Below are 20,732 nucleotides of genomic sequence, written 5' to 3' on the forward strand. Positions count from 1 at the left end.
GGTGGAAGAATCCAGCTGACCCTGCTGGCCTCTGAGACTCTCTCACCGGATCAATCCATCAAGTTTCCCTCCCTCCCTCTCCCTTTCCTTCTCCCCTGGCTCTCCCTAAAACAGTTTTCCTAACCTCCCTCTAAAATTTTCTCTCTCTAAACAGTTTTCTTTGGTATGCTGCCGTAACGATTGTCTTAGTTCGCACGCATTACAACGCCATTTTCGAGGGGACGAGTTTTTTCACTATTTACACAGAAGCCCTTAAGTAAATTGCAAAAACCACCCTGAAATTTCATACATTGCTATTGTAAGCACCAATAAAAATATTTTGATTTAACCATACCGGCAAACATTTTTAAAAGGGTACTTTATCTTTTACATGTGTTAAATTGTGCTAGAATTAAAAGAAATACTTCCGAAATATTAGTAGTGATTTATGGTGTAATATTAAGAGGGGAGTGAATTGGGTATTTAAAAAATTGTAAGTCACGTATATCCTATTTTTAAAATCACAACCAGTATAACTTAAACTTAGGGTCTTACTAGTCAATCACAAATACCACAAACACTGATGATATGCAAATATTTAATTCATATACAACATTCACAATAAATCAAATATAAATATACAAGTGTTGGAAAAATAAAGAGAGTAAGGGAGAGAGAGTGCAAACACGAGATTTTTAACGAGGTTCAGCCAACTCTCCCTATATCCTCGCCTTGGGCAAACCATCCAAAGATTCCACTATCCGCTCCTTAAAATTGGGCGGAGTTATGTGACTATTTGGATTCCACTATCCGAGATTTCTAGTCGTTATGTGACCGTTGGAGAGTAAAATAATATTTTATTTTCAAAATTTTCCACCGTTGGGAGCTCAAATATGCCTAAACCCGAGAGGTTCGGTTGATTGGGGCTTGCCCTAGCTGATTGGCCAAAGGCGATTTTCCAAAATCACAAGCTTTGGCATGCTGGTCACAAGATTCAATTGACTAGGTTTCAAGCGCTTTGAAGTTCGATCGACCGGGCTTCAATAGGCATAAGTAGGTCGGTCGACTGGGACATGTACAACTTTGGCCAAAAGGTCTGGCCGGTCATTGGGCCCTTTACTATTAAGCATTTTTTGCCAAGTGCACTAGTCGGTTGATTGGGCCTTAGAGGTAAGTCAATTGGACCTTAACAAAATTCAAAATTTTGCCCACTTTTGACCTCAAAACCATTTAAAAACCATTGTATGATTTTATCGTTTTTGTGATGCCCTAAAACCTCCACGAGGGCCCTGGGGTGCCATGTAGGAAAACTTGCATAATCCTTGTAATAATTTTTGATACCATAATACACAACCCGCTCCCAACTGGCGTTCCGGGTGTTCCTGTCGGTAACTAAACACATTAATATGCAACGGAAGACAAACCACCTCAAAACACATTACCAGAGTTATAATTTTCCCCAAACACAATTACAAAGTTCCATGTCATTATATTACAATCCCAAAATAACAAAACACAACACTTGGTGTCTCACCAGCTCTAACAACCACTACTAATTGTCTAATCCCAGCCCGAAGTAGGGTAGGCTCAGTTCCCTATAGGACCTGAAATATTAGATGGATATTGGGGGTGAGACACTTCTCAGTAAGGAGGATAAGATTATCATCAATGTATGGCTGATATGGGTTTTAGTGTGAACATAATATTTCCATTTATATAATTGAATAGGAAATAACCATTGAAAACTGTACTCACCTGTATAACTGAAAATACGTATATTTTCCTGTATAACATAATTCGATTCAATACAGCCTATTTCTCATAAATTCACAAATATATGCATAAAAGAACCAACCTCTTGGACCATTGAACTAACAACATGCTTTCGTCCCATGACGGGTTGTGCTGCCCGAAGGCTAGACTTAGCATATGGCCAACCAACAAATGCTAAGTTAATCAAACTAATCTGTAAGTTCGATTTGCCAACCCTATCCCGGAATGTACCTTGGTAGGGTCCCCAGAATGTCCTTCAAGAGGGGTCTCCCGGCATAGCCTACAAGAGTAGTCTAGTACCTAGGCCAAATCGACTTTTCCCTACCACACTTTCATACCAGTGTGGTTGCACTCCCTCCTAATTATAGCTATGGTACCGTGCTCACATAACATTTAATCCCTTAGGGTTCTTAAACCATATATTGCGATTTACGTAGTAAAAATTGTACTAAAATCTCATTTCCACATATCAGTGTAAAACATATCATTATTATATCTCGGCATCGAGCTACTGTTTCATAACCTGGCATATAGTTGTTATTTCATAGCTCGGCATACAACCGCCATTTCATAGCTCGGCATACAGCCACCATTTCATAACCCGACATTCAATTTCCATATCAGTATATCACAACCAACATATAACCATCATATCATTATATCATAACCATACAAATTTATCATAACATATACTGACAAAATCATCTAATTAAACTATCATATTTAATCATACCATAATACTCGTTCTTATGCCACACAATTTTGACTGATATATTATAATACAATAATATGCCCGGTGAAACATATAATTTGCTAAAAATCAGGTTATGATCATCTCTAGGGTTTTATTTAACTCAAACTATATGTTTTAGAGGAAAAATGAGATGATCAACCGATTCACTTTAGTTTTTCCCAAATACATATAATACCTAAAACTATCATTTTCATAAGCCTGATTCATTCAGAAAATCACATATACTGTTTATAAAATCATATACAATAGTTTAATTAGTTCATAATTCAAAAAGAGCTAACATAATCTAATCCCCTTACCTGTTCCTTGAAAATCTGCCTAAAACCTTAAAAACTCGAAACCCTAGCCATTTAAATATGCCGAGGATTGATGACCTATGAGCTGGAAGGAGGGAGAGAGGATCGGAGAGTACAAGGAAGCTCGATAGAGCCTTGAGAGAGAAAACCTCAAAAACCTAGGAGAGAGAGAGAGAGAGAGAGAGAGAGAGAGAGAGAGAGAGAGAGAGAGAGAGAGAGAGGAATTATTTTTCTAAAAAAAATAAGGTCCATTCTATTTATAGGTAAGCTGACCTGCACGAAACCATCAATGGTTTTCATGAGCTTAATGAAACTGTCGATGGTTTGGCACTTAAAATGCTCTCGGTAGTTTTAACCGTCAACGGTTTCCTAAGATTCAGTAAAACCGTTGATGGTTTGGTCCCGTGCAAAACCGATTTCCTCATTTCTTTCCCTTTCTCTTTTCTTTTTCTTTTTCCTTTTATTTTCTTGGTTCAGGTTCCTACATCCTCCCCTCCTTATAAAAATTTCGTCCTCGAAATTTGCTAACTGACTTTCACTACAATCATTGGATTATCATTGATCTGCTGAACTGACTCTAGGAAGAGCAGATGGCCACCCACATAGCAGCCTCATCCCAAGTTTATTAATTACCCTTACTTATGGTGGAGGAATACCATGGTTACATACAATGCCTTTGGGAGATTACAATCACTATTCAAAACTCTCCCAAAGACCATCCATATACTAAAACCATAAATAAACAGATAACTAAAAAAACCTATACCCAAAACTTTTATACTGTCATACTTACCTGAACCGTTGTACCCACCTGCCTAGTGTTTATTCTCGCTGATTAGCTGTGGGTACTTCTTATGTATTTCCTTTTCCAACTCCCATAAAACTTCCTCTATTGCATGATTACACCAAAGCACTTTCCCTAGAGGGTTTTTCTTAGTACGAAGTTCCTGTTCCTTACGGTCCAAAATCTGAACTGGTACTTCCTCATAGGATAAGGTATAACTGATTTCCAAGAATTCATAACTAATTGATGAGTCCCTAAAATATATGATTTTAGACCCTCATTTACCTATGCTTACCATCATTTTATTATATATTGGCCTAGAGTTATCATTGTTCAGAGCTATGTAAGGTTTGTTTGTCTTTTTATGAAAAATAGCTTAAAACTATGGAGTTAGGCATTACAAGAAGCTAAGGAGAATTTGAAGGATTCAAAGCACGAATTCAGATGTTTAGCCAAACTTTAGAAACTTCAGAACATAAATGGACGAGAAGATGATGCTCGACCATGTGGTGTGACCAGCAAACCACAGGGGCGACTTAGTCTTCCATTACAAAATCCAAGGTTCAGACTGAGATCGAATTGCTGCAAGGTTCGACCAAGTGCTTGACCAAGTGACCCACTGAGGTGACCACGTCGAGATGCTGAGATAGAACTAAAATTCATAAATATCGAGAGTCTCGACAAAGTGTTCGACCAATAGACCTTCAGGGGCAACTATTTCGAGATATTTATGCTAACTTTACTGTAATCCCAAGAGGGGGGGGCGGAGTGAATTGGTATTTTAAAAATTAATCCCCTAGGTCAATCAACCAGTAGCAGTATTACAAAAACCTAAGGTCAATCTAGTGCATATAAAATAAATCAATGTATATTCAGTAGAAATTAAACTACACAAGTAATCTAATTAAGCATGCACAATAAAGCTATAAGGAGAGATGACTCCAGATATGTTATTGAGGTTCGGCAAACTGCCTACGTCTTCGACTTGGCTCACAAGTATAAGGATTACACTAAGGCTCACTTCATGGGTGGAGCAGAACCTAAATACAACCAGGTTAATTAGCACAGGGCTGACCTTAACCTTTACAACTAATCCTTCCGAACTGGATTATCGCCCCCTCAGGAAATGCCTAGAATACAAAAGAATCATAATATAATTTGCGTACAAATATTATGCTTCTCAATTAAGCAGACTTGCACCAATAATAATCAGCACACACCAATAATGTAAGAACAATAAGCTCAATGGTGTAGGTGTGCAATCAACACTCAGAATAAAGATTATCTCAAATCAAGAACAAGAGTGTATTAATCAAGCTTATGTTTGAAAAGATGTAAAGATAAAATCTCAATCACAATTTAGAGTTTCAAAGATTCGAACCAATAGAAATTTAGAATATCTTAAAAATTGTTTTCTCAATATCAAGGCCCAAAGAGATATTGAAGTCTAAGCTTGTAAAAATATTTTTGCACACAAAAATACAAGCCCAATGAGTCTTGCAATAATAATGCAAAGATCCACGTAGCTATAACATTTTTCCCAACCAAAGATTTACTATATAAAATCAGGAAAAAAATCAAGCTAAACCCTCAATCCAAAAATCAAGTAAGGAATACACAAATGAGGGTTTCTAGCAATATAGAAAAATGAATAAAAAACTCACAATGCTAGATTTCACAAAGGAATGGGAGTATATGAGTGTATGGACTTTGTATGAAAGAATAGGATTTGGAAATTTTCAGAGAGTTTTTTGCTAATCAATTTGCTAATTATTTACTAATCCAAGCAAATGAACTCCTATATATAAACTAGGTTAAAATTATAACCGTTGGGGATACACAGTGTATTATTAAATTTTTTTTAAAAATAGTTTAATAAAATTAATCCTGTTCAACTTAAAATAACCTCGATAAAAATTAAAACAACTCGAGAGTTTCGAGTGCCTGAACCATGGTTCGGTTGCCCGAATAGACACAATAGAAAAAGTTAATTTTTGAAGTTCGGGTGCCTGAATGTGGGTTCGGTTTGCTGACCAAAGGTCATTTCCATTTTGTCCGAGGTACGGTCGCCTAGTCCTAAGTTCAGTTTATTGAACTCACATGTTCAATAGCCTGAGGCGGTTTTGAACATGAAATTTCGGGCTACCGAGTTGGTAGAAAAAATCAGAATATATGTTCGGTTGATCGAGGATGGTACAGTCCTTTTAGTTCAGTCACCCGAAACCAAGTCAACTTGCTGATTGGTAAATGGTTCAGTCGCCCGAGGTGTTTTAAACACCATAGTTCGGTCACCCGATGCCTCACCAATTTAACCCTTTAAGTCCTGTTTTGCTTCAATTAATTCCCCTGATAATATATGTGATATTGGGGACTTTCTTACGTGTAAGTGTAAGGACCTAAGGTCTTTTTAAGGTCTTTTGAGCTTATTGCTACTACATGCATGATATGCAGTAATTATTACACACCTTTTTCTATATTACTATTACAGACCTAAATAAAGCAAAATATAAATTACAACAAAAATAAATCTTCTGGGTCTTTATTCTTTAAGCTTCACATGCCATCAAGTGATCTAGCTAATATGAACCTACACACAATCTTGATAGACTTTAAATACCTGAGTAGTTGTCATAATTAAAACTAGGTATAACCAATAAGGTCAACATTTTCCCCCTTTTTGATGATGACAAATACACCATGCAAAAGTGGGTATAGCCTTGAAAGGCTCCCCCTAACAATATGCACAATGAGAATTTGAAAGATTTTACAAGTTCAAATATTTTTCAAAAGTACCCAATTTTGCCTCTTCTCCCCCTTTTGACAATAGAAAAAAGGACTATTATAAACATAAAGTACATAAGCATAGGCATTGAGTGTGAATCATTTGAATACAAGATATGTTTAGGAAAGGTTGTAGAAATTTTGGAAACATGTCGTTTGAAAATAAAACATTTTCCCAAAAATACCTGTATAAAAATGACCTGATTGAGTTTCAAATTAACAATTTATTCACAATTACCAACTCAAATAGTTCAGTATGATCAAGACGGAAAACATAAATATAATTGTCAATATGCAAGATTTTCCAAAAACACATACAAACTCATAAAGTATAAAGCAATGATAGAATTAAAATTCAGAGCCATATGTTTTTATGTTTAAGCAGCTCCCCCTAAGTTTGTGCACTCTATAAAAAATCTAAGAGGCATCTCTACTATACATTAGACCTAGATCATGTCTAATTTGTATGAACTTATCTTCTTGAAGTGGTTTGGTAAAGATATCGGCCCACTGCTCATTTGTGCACACAAACTCAAGTGCCACATCCCCTTTCTGCACATGATCACGAATGAAATGATGTCTAATCTCAATATGTTTGGTTCGTGAATGTGAAATAGGCTTTTTAGATATATTAATTACACTAATATTATCACATTTAATCGGAACCATATCATAGTGCAATCCAAAATCCATAAGTTGTTGTTTCATATAGAGTGTTTGAGCACAACAACTTCCAGTTGCAATATATTCTGCTTCGGCTGTGGCTAAGGCAAGTGAGTTCTGTTTCTTGGAGAACCAAGAAACTAGAGATTGTCCTAAATAGTGACAAGTGTCATTAGTACTCTTTCTATCAACCTTACTACCGGCAAAGTCAACATTAATATAACTAACAATCTCAAATATCCTATGCTTAGGGTACCATAAACCCAATTCAACAGTTCCAACAAGGTACCTAAGAATTCATTTGACTACTAATATATGAGATTCCTTAGGATCAGCCTGAAACCTACCACATATGCACTCACTAAACATGATATTAGGTCAACTAGCTGTAAGGTATAGGAGACTACCAATCATGCCACGATATAAGTTCACATCAACAGGGATGCCTTGCCCATCTTTATCAATTTTTGTGGAAGAACTCATACGAGTACCAATAATTTTATCATCTTCCATATTAAATTTCTTTAGCAAGTCCTTAACATATTTAGATTGGCATATAAAGGTTCCATGCTTAGCTTGTGTGATTTGAAGACCTAGGAAGAAACTCAGCTCATCCATTATGCTCATTTCGAATTCACTTTACATGCATTTGGCAAACTCATTACACAAGTCATCACTAGTTGCTCCAAAGAATAATATCATCAACATAAATTTGAACAAGGAGCATATAATCATTTTTGGATTTGATGAAAAGTGTAGTGTCAATTTTGCAATGGGTAAACCCATTCTCAAATAGGAAACCACTAAGCCTCTCATACCAAGATCTAGGAGCTTATTTCAATCCATACAAGGCTTTGGACAACCGGTACACATGACTATTTAAGAAAGTGCTTTTAACATCCATTTGATATAATTTAAATTTCTTAAAAGCGGCATAAGAAAACAACATACGAATGACTTCCATTCTAGATGTTGGAGCATAGGTTTCTTCAAAATTTATCCCTTCTTCTTGATTATTTCCTTGGGCAACTAGTCTAACTTTATTTTCGATTACTACCCCATTCTCATCCTTCTTGTTTCTATACACCCATTTAGTTCCAATAATAGTGTTGACCTTATAGGTCACGCCCGGTTTTGATCATGACAAATATTCATTATATCTAATGGGTGTTTGAAGCTTTGTGCAGGAACTTAAATTGACAGATTATAATGCACATGGAGAAAGTGAAGCTTGAAGACCAAATTTCTATTGAAGACCAAATTTCTTGTGTTGTAATATAATTCATTCATGTAAAGGGTCTGTAATAGTAATTAGGGCTTTCTATATGTAATAATCACACACATCACATGCATGGTCAAATATGTAAACTCAAAATGAAAATGACCTTAGAGAGACCTTAGGGTCGGTCGACCGACACCAATTCTTTCGGTGTCTTCAAATTAGACCTAAAGAGACCTTAGGACACTCACCCTTGCACTCATATATGTTAGGCACATTGAATAGGGTGTTTTTGAATCAAAACAAGATCAAAATGCACACTTTGTGCACTTTCGGTCGACCGACCCATGTAGTTCATTCTGCCCCGATCGATCAAATTCGGTTTGGGTCAACAATTTGACCTCAGCCCGATTGACTGAACCATTGTAGTTCAAATACCCCGGTCAACTGAAACCTCCTGAGGTCAACATTTTGACCACTTAGTTGACTGGGCCCAGATTGCATTGTAATTGTCTTGTCGACCTATGGTCCTCGGGATAAATCCCAACTATCTGGTCGACCGAATCACCCAATGCAAGTCTTCGTGGTTGACTGAACCTCGATAAAATGGAAAAATCGCCTCGGACATGTACGTCCGGTCGACCGAGTCCCCAGTTCAAAAATGTCTCGGTTGACCGAGCCATATGAACTTCGGTCGACCAAAAGTGTTCTGGTCATCCGGGCCTCTCGGGTTGCCCTGAATTTTTACAGCGGTTAATATTTTTAAAACAGGGTTAAAATGGCTAATACGTCATTAAAATTTTCTAATAATACCAGCCTTGTCCCTAACAGTAAAAATTCTTGGGGTGTCTATATATACCCCTTCCTTTGGGAAAATTAGACAAAGATTAGCCTATTTGATCAATAAATCCTCTCTCAACCAAAAATCTCCAACTATTCATATTCATACTAAAATCACTCATACTTACCTTCTCCCATTGCTCATACTCTCTGTATACTGATTAAGTATTTATCTTCATAGGTTTGCTCTCCGATTTGTATTTGATTGATTTGATTTTGACGAGAGCTAAACCGGAGTATTCCTAAAGGGCTTTGTTCATAAGCCTATCCTAAGAAGACTTGCCTAAGCTTCTGATTATTGCATTTGTGTTGCAATATCTTAGGAAACTTGTATTTGTCTTTGTCTTGCAAAAACATTTTCAAAACATACTCAAATATCTTGTGTGATTTATCTTGATACATCTTTAAGAAGATATTTGTGTTTGTATTATAGATCTTTGTTGCAATATTTATTTGCATATCATTTGCTGAATACAAAGAGTATATATTTTTTGCAAACCAAGCATATACGTCATCTACTATTTACGTGATTGATATATCTTTCAGATTGATACATTTGAAACTTGCTTGACATCTTTGTGTGAATCTGTTGATTGAATATCTTGAGATACAAAGATTGCTTATTGATACTCTCAAGCACTCATTACACTAATAGAAAATATATTTGAGAGTTGAAATATTAGACCACACTGAGCTTACTTATTATATCATTTGTGGTGTATGTGATTGCACATAACTGGGTACATATTTGTTTTACACGAAAGCATAATCACTATACCATTTCATTGATTGAGCAAATCTGTTGTATTTCCAAGCACGTGCTTGAAGAGGGAGACTAGCCTTGTGAAATAGTTTCGGATTGGCTTAGACCCAGTTAGGAAAGCTAGGTGCACCATCCTGTTAAGGCGTGTAGGTTGAGGTCAGCCTCGCTAATTGACCTGGTTATAAAGGTTGAGGCTAGCCTTGTGCTAATTGACTTGGTTGTAATTGGTGACGCTCCACCCTTAAGTGAGCCTTTAGTGGAATCCTTGGGCTTGTGAGCTAGAGGCGAGGATGTAGGCATAGTTGGCTGAACCCCGATAACATATCATGTGCCTTATTTATATTTCTTCACTTTAAATTTACCTTACATGTATGTTATGGTGTGAATGATGCGTTTGATTTGATTTCCAAATTATATTTATTTGCGCATTAGAGATTGCATAGAAAGATCCTAGGTTATAATATTTTGCTAACATCTAGTTTTACCTAGGAAAAAATTTTAAAAATTCCAATTCACCCCCCTTATTGCGAAGACACCAATTCTAACAATTGGTATCAGAGCCTCGTTGCACTTGACTTAAACATTTTGGAAAAAAGATCGCAATGACTCAAGTTGGTGTATCCCTATTTGGTGAGGGACAATCATCTTTCAGTCCTCCTATATTCTGTGGTGTCGATTACACCACGTGGAAAATCAGGGTGAGCGTTTTCATAAAATCTATGAACTGGAGGGCCTGGAAGGTGATTATAAACAGAATTTGTATACTTGTAGAAATTGATATTACTTTAATGCATGCAAATTCATATGCAATGGACATGCTATGTTGTACTTTAGACACTAATAGTTTGCTTGAGTTTATGGCATGTCATAATGCACAAGAAATCTGTGATGAACTTGAAAAGAAGTATGGAGAATCCTATGAAAAGGAGACTGTCACTCCAGAGGTGTCATGCTCAGATGATTAGGGAGTGGTAAGTGACAGGGAAACGAAATTAACAGAAGAAGAGGTATATGATTCTAACTCAATATCAATTGATGATTCTTACATCAACTATTGTGATATGTCGAATGCTGAATCATCTAGTGAATACCATGATAATTCTGTTGATGATGCATGTGATGATTTTTATGTTGAATGTCAAGTTGTGTCATATGATGAATCATCCAATATTCCTTGTGACAATACTATTGAAATTGCATGCAATGATTCATATGTAAACTACTGTGTTAAATCTCATGATGAATCACGTGTTGAATTGAATTATAAAAGCATGCTGTCATTTGAAAAACTTGAAAAGACCTTATTGAAAATGAATAAATTTCTAGTTAAGATATGTAAGAAGAAATCATTATTGAAAATTGAGACTAAAGGGATAGCTAAGCAATTATAAGAATTAAAAGATCATCATGCTATCATTGAGAAAAGAAAAATCGAGAAGATATTGAAAATTATCTGCTTAGAAGAAATTGGTGATTATCCTAGTGTTGCACCTAAAGTAGAATATGAAAAGAATAATCATAATAAACCCTTAAGAATCAAAAGAAATAAATTTTTCAAAAAGGGTTCATATTATAAATCCCATAGTCATCTATCTGCCTATTTTTGTAAAAAAATAACAAATAAGCAAAATCCTTCACGCATATACAAGACTTGCTTATTTAGTAAAATGAAAGAGCACATCAGTTTTAATTGTCTATTTAGAAGTGCCCAAGGCCTAGACAAAGAAATGATATGGGTGATCATGAAAGCAGATCCCGTAGGACTTGAGGAAAAACGGATTCAAATTGAAATTGTATTCTAGTTAATTTTTCCTTTGTTCCTAGGTTTAGGGGTTGTGATGACAGTAGGTTTGTGAAGTGATTGTTTCTTAAAACGAAACTTTTAGTACACACACTCACCAAAAAATCCTATTATACTAAGACATTTTATCCACTTCCTGATTGACATGGCATCTATGTCTTGCATTTAATTCTAAATGCTTAACCCATGTTAACATGAAAATCACAAAGTTAAGCAACTGTTGTCCATTACAAAAAATTGAGTGTTAGGGCTCTATCTTATATCATATATCACTATACCCTAAACTCACTTTTGAATATGAAAAACCTAAATCAAAATCAAGTCATCACTCTAGGCTTAAAGCACTATTGATCATAAATGACTAATATATATTGAGTGCTTCTCATAGCTACAACCAAATTGGGGGTGTCCACTAGGGGATTGATCCCTTGACTTCAAATTGTAAATCCTCTAATTTTGGTTTATCTCATCCATAGGAAATCTTTACCAACCACGATCACTTCAGGTAAAGATCCACCCTCTCCTTGGTTCGTATCCTTGCTCCAAAAGTGTGATCATATCTAAAAGATACTTTCCAATCACCAAAGAGCAGTGTTCAGAAACTCATATACTTCTAGTTGCTCTTTGTCTAAATGGTTTGGACATATTCACTTTCATAAAACTATTTTAATAAATGTCTTGCCTATCCTAAATACTCATCTGTACCCATTAGTGATTTAAAGTTTCAAAGAGTATTTATTTATCTTCCCTTCACAAGCTCTCATATCATTAAGTCATATCCTCCAGAGCTTCATATCCTTTGAAATGAGTTCAATGAGTAAGTTGGTTGCAGTAGGTCTTAATCTAGAAGTTCAAGGAAACCTAGGCACATGCATTTGAAGTTAGTAGCCAATTGAACTTGTGTCTCTCACACATATTCAGATTCTTAAAAACAGAGGCAGACATAGGCTTAGTATCTTAACAAATATTAATTATGGCCTTTTGGTCTGATAAGCCTAAGACATCTCATGCCAAGATCAAACCATTGAAAATCTTATAACTCTGGGTTAAAGAAACTAGGAATTCAAAAAGGCATTAAATAGGCTAAGTGCATAACTTAGGGGGAGCATTTATCGTTCATGTCTATATATATTTGAATGCTCTCATATTCTTATGTCATTTATGCCTTTATGTCTATATGTGCATAGCATTGCAGTACACTATCCATAATTTGGTTAATGGCTAAAATTTCTTTGATGGATAGTTTATATCTCTACTATTGAGCTATACTGAATATCTTGAGTTGATTGTACTACTAAATTGCATGCCTGTGTTGAAAGCCTACTACATGGCGGATGTAGTTGATGAGAATTGCCTGCTAGTAGATTATAGGTTCTCGTATGCCTTACTCTTGAGATACTACTTGTTTGAGAATTGTTTTTGTGCAGGTATTTTTTTGGAAATGTCCTATTTACAGCTGGCATGCTGCCGAATTTTCTATAGACATTTGCCCAAATGATTGAAACAGTTCTGTGTGTGCAAAATCTAAATATTTTACGCTTGGTTCATTTGCGTTGAAATTTTAAATTCCTTGGGGTTGATTGTGTATATATATTTAAAGTATGAGTGAAAACCTAACGACAATTAAATCTCATCTTCACATAATCATAAGATACTTAAGGAGTCTCAAGTGAAATTTACAAGTCTAACTAAAACTAAAATTGTTGGTATTTCTTATTGGATTAGACTTAGTAAAGTGACTCTTGTCTATGTGTGCATATTTCATATATCTATAGCATGCCTATATTGAATGTGATGAATATTGGTTATCATTTGTGATGCACAATTTCTTGTCCACTCCATGATGATAATGAAATTTTATTTGCTTGTTGGACCATACTGAAATGTTTGAGTAGTTGTGGATAAACTGCTAGGAAATATTTTAAACTCAAACAGGTTACACTTATACAAGATTTATTTTGGAAAGTTCAATTTACAAATGACACTCTGCCGAAAATTTTCTAAATCTTTCCAAAATTCTTCATGTATAACTGTAGTACTTACCTATTGCCTAGAGTCTTAACTCAAATGGCCCTTTTTGCTGTTGCCAAAAGGGGGAGATGGAAAGGGGCAAAAATAATGGGTAAAATAATTTGGTTAAAAATATATAGGATGCATATTGAGAGGGGGAGCCTTTTTAGGCTTAAACTCATATTTTTGTTGATCGTATTTGTCATCATAAAAAAGGGGGAGAATGTTGACCTTATAGGTTATGCCCGGTTTTGATCATGACAAATACTCATTATATCTAATGGGTGTTTGAGCCTTTGTGAAGGAACTTAAATTGACAGATCATAATGCACATGGAGAAAGTGAAGTTTGAAGACCAAATTTCTATTGAAGACCAAATTTCTTGTGTTGTAATATAATTCATTCATGTAAAGGGCCTGTAATAGTAATTAGGTCTTTATGTATGTAATAATCACACACATCACATGCATGGTCAAATACGTAAGCTCAAAATGCAAATGACCTTAAAGAGACCTTAGGGTTGGTCGACCGACACCGAATTCTTTTGATGTCTTCAAATTGGACCTAAAGAGACCTTAGGACACTTGCCCTTGCACTCATATATGTTAGGAACATTGAATAGGGTGTTTGTGAATCAAAACAGGACCAAAATGCACACTTTGTGCACTTTTGATTGACTGGCCCATGCAGTTCATTCTGTCCCAATCGACCAAATCCAGTCTGGGTCAACAATTTGACCTTAGCCCCGTCGACCGAACCATTGTAGTTCAAATACCCCTAGTCGACCGAAACCTCCTGAGGTCAACATTTTGACCACCTGGTCGACCGAGCCCAAATTACATTGCAACTGTCTAATCGACCTTGGGTCCTCAGGAGAAATCTCAACTATCTGGTCGACTAAATCACCCAGTGCAAATCTTTCTCGTCAATCAAACCTTGATAAAATGGAAAAATTTCCTCGAACATGTACCTACGGTCGATCGAGTCCCCATTTCAAAAATGTCCCGGTCGACTAAGCCATATGAACTTCGGTCAACTGAAAGTGTTCTGGTCAATTGGGCCTCTAGGGTTGTCCTGAATTTTCACCGTGGTTAATAATTTTAAAACAGGGTTAAAATGGCTAATACGTCATTAAACTTTTCTAATAATACTAGCCTTGTCCCTAACGGTAAAAATGCTGGGGGTTTCTATATATACCCCTTCATTTGGGAAAATTAGACAGAGATTAGCCTATTTGATCAATAAATCCTCTTTCAACCAAAAATCTCCTACTATTCATTTTCATACTAAAATCACTCATACTTACCTTCTCCTATTTCTCATACTCTCTATAAGCTAATTGAGTGTTTATCTTCATAGGTTTGCCCTCCGATTTGTATTTGATTGATTCGATTTTAACGAGGGCTAAATCGGAGTATTCTTAGGGGGCTTTGTTCATAAGCCTATCCTAAGAAGACTTGCCTAAGCTTCTGAGTATTGCATTTGTGTTGCAATATCTTAGGAAGCTTGTATTTGTCTTTGTCTTGCAAAAGCATTTTCAAAACATACTCAAATATCTTGTGTGATTTATATTGATACATCTTTAAGAAGATATTTATGTTTGTTTTATAGATCTTTGTTGCAGTATTTATTTGCATATCATTTGCTGAATACAAAGATTATATATTTTTTGCAAACCGAGCATATACATCATCTACTATTTACGTGATTGATATATCCTTCAGATTGATACATTTGAAACTTACTTGACATCTTTGTGTGAATCTATTGATTGAATATCTTGAGATACAAAGATTGCTCGTTGATACTCTCACGCACTCATTACATTGATAGAAAATATATTTGAGAGTTGAAATATTAGACCAAACTGAGCTTGCTTATTATATCATTTGTGGTGTATGTGAATGCACGTAACTGGGTACATATCTTCTTTACACAAAAGCATAATCACTGTACCATTTCATTGATTAAGCAAATCTGTTGTATTTCTAGGCACGGGCTTGAAGAGAGAGACTAGCCCTGTGAAATAGTTCTGGATTGGCTTAGACCCGATTAGGAAAGCTAGGTGTACCATTCTAGTAAGGCATGTTGGTTGAGGTCAGCCCCACTAATTGACCTGGTTGTAAAGGTTGAGGTCAGCCCTTTGTTAATTGACCTGTTTGCAATCGGTGCTGCTCCACCCTTATGTGAGCCTTTAGTGGAATCTTCAGGCTTGTGAGCTAGAGGTGGGGACACAGGCACAGTTGGCCGAACCCAGATAACATATCATGTGTCTTGTTTATATTTCTATACTTTATATTTACTGCACATGTATGTTATGGTGTGAATGATGCATTTGATTTAATTTCCACATTATATTTATCTATGCATTAGAGATTGCATAGAAAGACCCTAGGTTGTAATATTCTGCTAACATCTAGTTTTACCTAGGAGATAAGTTTAAAAATTCCAATTCACCCCCACTCTTGGGAAGACACAAATTTTAACAAATAAAATGATCGTTAGGCCTCAAAACTAGGGTCCACACTCTGCTTCTTTCAAATTGGTTAAGCTCTTCCTACATAAACATTACCCAAGACTCATCTTCTATGGCTTCCTTAATATTTTTGGGCTTTTCCTAAGATAAGAAAGCAAAATGGCTAACTAGGTTTCTTAAGGAGGACCGGGTTGCTACACCACGTGAAGGTTCACCTATAATTTGATCTAAAGGGTGGTTCCTAATGAATTTTCAATCCCTAGGCAGTTCTTGAATCTCACTTTCAATTCTATCATTTTCAATTGATTTATCACCTGCTTCTGAATTGATATCCATATTATTTTCTATAGATAACTTATCTAAACCGTTTCTAATATCAATATCATCTTCATCATCTCTTTTAGAAAATGGATTAGATTCATCAAACACAACATGAATAAATTTAATAACAGTTAATGTTCTTTTATTAAAAACTCCATATGCTTTACTGTTAAGTGAATAACCTAGGAAAATACCTTTATCGAATTTAGAGATAAGTTTCTCTAGATGTTCATTTTCTCTAAGTACAAAGCACTTATTACCAAAAACCTGAAAATAAGAAATATTAGGTCTATGGTTGTTCGACAATTCATATGGAGTCTTATTAAGTGAAGGCTTGATTAACACTCTATTCATGACATAACATGCAGTATTCACAGCTTCTACCTAGAAATATGTCGGGATGTCTCGGACCTGCCAAAACACTGGCACGAGTGTGACTGCGAACTGGGAAAAGTGGTGGTGAATTCTGAAAAAAGTATTTTTGTGGAAAATATGGTATGATGGATTCACCACCAACCTTTTGAAGTGTGCTTAGAACACTTGATTAAGACCCAATTAAGGGTAGAATTGGTTTATGCTACCTGAGTCGGGCTTAAGAGTACCGTTGTGTGAGGGGAAGGTATTAGCACGCCCTACACGCTCATTCTTACAAATGGTACCAGATTAATAAAAAATTATCCCTTAAAGTAAACTTAATAAGCCTTTGAAATAACTCCTTTCCAAAAATTGAAAAAGTGAAAATACTATATAAGTATTCCCTCATAACCAGGGTATATCATACTCCAAAGAGTTCATGCCTCTCTTGGAAATCATCGAGATGGAAAATTGAGAAAATAGTTTACCCAAATACACTCCCAGCATTTTGAAATCTTTATAGAATTTTCTAAGTGAAAAGTAATATTCTGAGAGGTTTTCGGACTCCTTAGGGATGACATTGACCTCAAAAATATTTTTTTTTTTTTTTTTTTGTGGGTTTTCTAAGACTTTTCTGGATTTTTGTGATTTTTTTCAAGTGCAAAGACATTTTTGGAAATTTATGATTTTTTTTTAAAAAAAATATTTTTCCCGAAGTAATTAAATAACAAAAAGGAAATTAAGGCAAAATTCGCGAAAATTGAAAAAATATGGGAAATAAAATGGAAGGCTAAACCGGTTTCATATTGGTTCAAAAGACCCAACTGGTTTGGGAAAGAACTAGTCCAAGAAGGGTCGACCAGTTTTAGCCCCGGTTAAGGCCATCAACATGCGGTGCCTATAGGGCGCACGAGTTAACATGTGTTTTAGTGTGTGCATGGAATGTGTGTAAATGTGTGTGCACGAAATGTGTGTAAATGTGTGTGCATGGGTGTGTTACATGCATGCTTTTTGTACGTGCATGGATGTGTGGTTGTGTGATTTAATGTGTACGTGCATGAAGTGTGTGTGTGTTGCATCAATGCTTTTTGTACGTGCATGGGTGTGTGATTGTGTGTTTTGGTGTGCATGCTAAGTGTGAGCTTTATTGTGTTAGTGGTGGGTGTGTGGGTTAGTGTGAGTTTTATTGTGTTAGTGGTGAGTGTAAATTAGTGTGTGTTGCAGTGGGTGTGCAGGTATGTGTACAAGTTGTGTTAGTGGTGTGTGTAGTAGTGGGTGTGCAGGTGTGTTTTGTGGTGTGTGATTAGGTGTGTATAGCAGTGGGTGTGCAGGTGTGTGTTGTCGTGTGTGTTTAGGTGTATGAAGTAGTGGGTGTGTAGGTGTGTGTGGGTAGTGGTGTGGGTGCTGTGTGCAAATAGTGCGTTAATATTTATATGGCTGTAAGTGAAGATATAAATATAATATATATATACATATATATATATATATATATGGGTGTGTGTGTGTGTGAGAGAGAGAGAGAGAGAGAGAGAGAGAGAGAGAGAGAGAGAGAGAGAGAGATTGAGAGTTAGTGGAGGGATATGTTGACCTTATAAGTCACACCCGATTTTGATAATGACAAATGTTGATATTTGATGTTTGTCAAGTGTTTGTGCAGATTCAAATCAAACTTCCTTGATGGCACTTGAAGAAACAAGAAGACCGTGAAGCCTTGTAATTTACATTGTAATATATTAGTCATTTATGCAATAAGGTCTGTAATAGTAATCTAGGATGTGATTGTATGCTTATCACCTGCACATCATGCACATAGGATATAGCATAAACTCAATTAGACCATAGCAAAGACCTTAGGCTCCAACACTCGCACACATAGCATAAAATATATGAGTGTGTTATAATTGTGCTTAAAATTGTCAAATCTAAGCAAGATAAGAGGAGTCGGGTGACCGAACCTTTGGAGTATAAACTCCTCGGGCACCCGAACCTTGAAAGTCAAAATGTTGACCAGCCCTTGGGCGACCAAACCTCAAATGCACACATCTTCTTCGGGCACCTGAACTCTTCAAAAGGGACTGTTCACCAACTCGGGCGTTTTATGGTTTTAGTTCAAATATATCCCTGGGTGACTTGCCTTCGGGCCACCGAAAATTTGATCGGGCACCTGAAGTCATGAAGCTTGGTTACTGACTTTGATTCGGGCTGCCGAATATTTGTTTGGGCGACCGAACTAAATTGAAGAACTTTTTGAACTGTGTCTCATCGGGCGACCGAACCAAGGTTCAGCCACCTGAACCTCGCCCGGTTAAAATTATTTTTAACCATGGTAAAATAAGGTTATTTCGCGCTAATTGAATTTTAATCTTTTGAGACTTTTTAATAATGCCCTTTATGTACTGAACGTTAATATTTTTTTCACCTGACTATAAATATGAGTCCATTTTCTCAATTAAGGAGTGATTAAGAAAAGTGATTAGCAAAAAACTCTCTTTATCTTGAAAATCCCTTCTTTATCCAAAAACTCTCAAACTTGCCTCCCTTGATAAAATCTGGGATTGTGAGAGTTCTTCGTGTGTTGTTGTGATTTTTATACAGTGCTAAATTCTCCCATTTGTATGATTGTTATATATATTTTTCTTGGGGAGTTTTAGCTTAGGTTTAACCCACGAATTTCTCATTTATAAATCTAGTGTGGGATTAAACCAAGGTAGCTTAGGATATTTGCACTTCATTGCAAGTATCCAATAGCTTTGCTTTTGGTGTGCAAAGATTTTCTAAACAAGCAAACAACCTTTTCAAACTAGCTTTGTGCTCATTTCAATGAAGAAAATCATTTAGAAACTAATTTGATTATCTGCATAGTATACTTGGAATATTGACGTGTTGTTGAAATATTTTGTTTAGATTCCAAGTCATTGCTTGTGTTGATTATTCTAGAGCATCATACTGATTGTATTGTGTTGAATAGTCTTGAGCTTCATAGTGACTATACTGTGTTGAGTATTGATAGAACAAACCTTACATCACTGAGCTTACACTATATCCTTGCTTTTGATGCGTATGTGATTAAGCGTATTATTTGGGTACAAATCAACTTTACGTGAAAGCACTATTTCATTGTACCATTTGATTGTAAATATGAGTGATTCCAGGCGTGGCCTGAGGGGGAGGTAATCCAGCCCGGTAAGGATTGGTGTAAAGGTTGAGGTCAGCCCTGTGCTAATTGACCTGGTTTGTATAGGTGCCGCTCCACTCGGTTAAGTGAGCGAGTGATAGTGGTAATCCTTGTGCTTGTTAGCCAAGGCGGGGATGTAGGCAATTAGCCGAACCTCGATAACATTTTTGTGTGTCACTCTTACTTTATTTTTCTTCTGGTGCATATGCTGTTAATTAAATTGCTTCATTTAATTCCTATTATATTTATATTGCTCGCACTAGATTGACCATAGGGTTGTGAACATACTGTTGTTAGGAGGAATACCTAGGTGTTAAATTTTAAAAATACCAATTCACCCCCCCTCTTGGGATCACTGTAAAGCTAACAATTGGTATCAGAGCCACGTTGCATAAACTAGTTGTTATTTTGCAAAAAGATCACATATGGTTCATAGCTCCGTGACCCCTTTCCCTGAGGGACCATCTTCCACATGACCTCCTGTTTTCAGTGGTGTTAATTACACCTTCTGGAAACAGAGGATGCACATCTACCTTCAGAATACTGATTAGAAGGTGTGGAGGATTGCCTCTAAGGGAAACTATATCCCTATGAAAACTGAGGGTGCAACTAGGGTTCCTAAGACTGAGGATGAATATGATGATGATGATGATATGAAAGCTGTTAGTCTTAATGCCACTGCCATGAATATTTTATACTGTAGTCTTGATGTAATTGAGTTTAACAGGATTATGGCATGTTCT

The sequence above is a fragment of the Malania oleifera genome, chromosome 12 (genome assembly GCF_029873635.1).
Source record: "Malania oleifera isolate guangnan ecotype guangnan chromosome 12, ASM2987363v1, whole genome shotgun sequence".
Classification (NCBI taxonomy): Eukaryota; Viridiplantae; Streptophyta; class Magnoliopsida; order Santalales; family Ximeniaceae; genus Malania; species Malania oleifera.